Source organism: Rattus rattus, unplaced genomic scaffold, assembly GCF_011064425.1.
Source record: "Rattus rattus isolate New Zealand unplaced genomic scaffold, Rrattus_CSIRO_v1 PGA_scaffold_75, whole genome shotgun sequence".
Taxonomy (NCBI): domain Eukaryota; kingdom Metazoa; phylum Chordata; class Mammalia; order Rodentia; family Muridae; genus Rattus; species Rattus rattus.
Window position 1 is genome coordinate 68,590 of NW_022651192.1, and position 1,466 is coordinate 70,055.

Here is a 1,466-nt window from a genome sequence, read left to right on the forward strand (position 1 = left end):
AAGCTTTGTAGTTTTATGAGATTCTATTTGTCGATTCTTGATCTTACAGCATAAACCATTGGTGTTGTGTTCAGGAAATATTTTCCAGTTCCCATGTGTTCGAGATTCTTCCCCAGTTTTTCTTCTATTAGTTTGAGTGTATCTGGTTTGATGTGGTGGTCCTTGATCCACTTTGACTTAAGCATTGTACAGGGTGATAAGCATGGATCCATCTGCATTCTTCTACATTGACCTCCAGTTGAACCAGGACCATTTGCTGAAAATGCTACCTTTTTTCCATTGGATAATTTTGGATCCTTTGTCAAAAATCAAGTGACCATAGATGTGTGCGTTCATTTCTGGGTCTTCAATTCTATTCCACTGGTCTATCTGCCTGTCTCTGGACCAATACCATACACTTTTTGTCACTATTGTTCTGTAATACTGCTTGAGTTCAGGGATAGTGATTGACCCGGAAGTCCTTTTATTGTTGAGGATAGTTTTAGATATCCTGTTTGTTTTTTTGTTATTCCAAATGAATTTGCAAATTGTTCTGTCTAACTCTCTGAAGAATTGAATTGGAATTTTGATGGGGATTGCATTGAATCTGTAGATTGCTTTTGGTAAAATGGCCATTTTTACTATATTGATCCTGCCAATCCATGAGCATGGGAGATCTTCTGAGATCTTCTTCAATTTCTTTCTTCAGAGACTTGAAGTTCTTATCCTACAGTTCTTTCACTTGCTTGGTTAAAGTCACACCAAGGTATTTTATATTATTTGGGACCATTACGAAAGGTGTTGTTTCCCTAATTTCTTTCTCAGCTTGTTTATCTTTTGTGTAGAGGAAGACCACTGATTTATTTGCATTAATTTTATACCCAGCCACTTTGCTGAAGGTGTTTATCAGGATTAGTAGTTCTCTGGTGGAACTTTTGGGGTCATTAAAATATACTATCATATCATCTGCAAATAGTGATATTTTGACTTCTTCCTTTCCAATCTGTATCCCTTTGATCTCCTTTTGTTGTCTGATTGCTCTGACTAGGACATTGAGAACTATATTGAATAAGTAGAGAGAGAGTGGGCAGCCATGTCTAATCCATGATTTTAGTGGGATTGCTTCAAGTTTCTTTCCATGTAGTTTAATATTAGCTACTGGTTTGCTGTATATGGCTTTTACTATGTTTAGGTATGGGCCTTGAATTCCTGTTCTTTCCAGGACTTGTATCATGAAGGGGTGTTGAATTTTGTCAAATGCTTTCTCAGCATCTAACAAAATGATCATGTGGTTTTATCTTTCAGTTTGTTTATATAGTGGATTATGTTGATGGTTTTCTATATATTAAACCATCCCTGCATACCTGAGATGAAGCCTACTTGATCATGATGGATGATTGTTTTGGTGTGTTCTTGGATTCGGTTTGCAAGAATTTTATTGAGTATTTTTGCATCAATATTCATAAATAAAATTGGTCTGAAGTTCT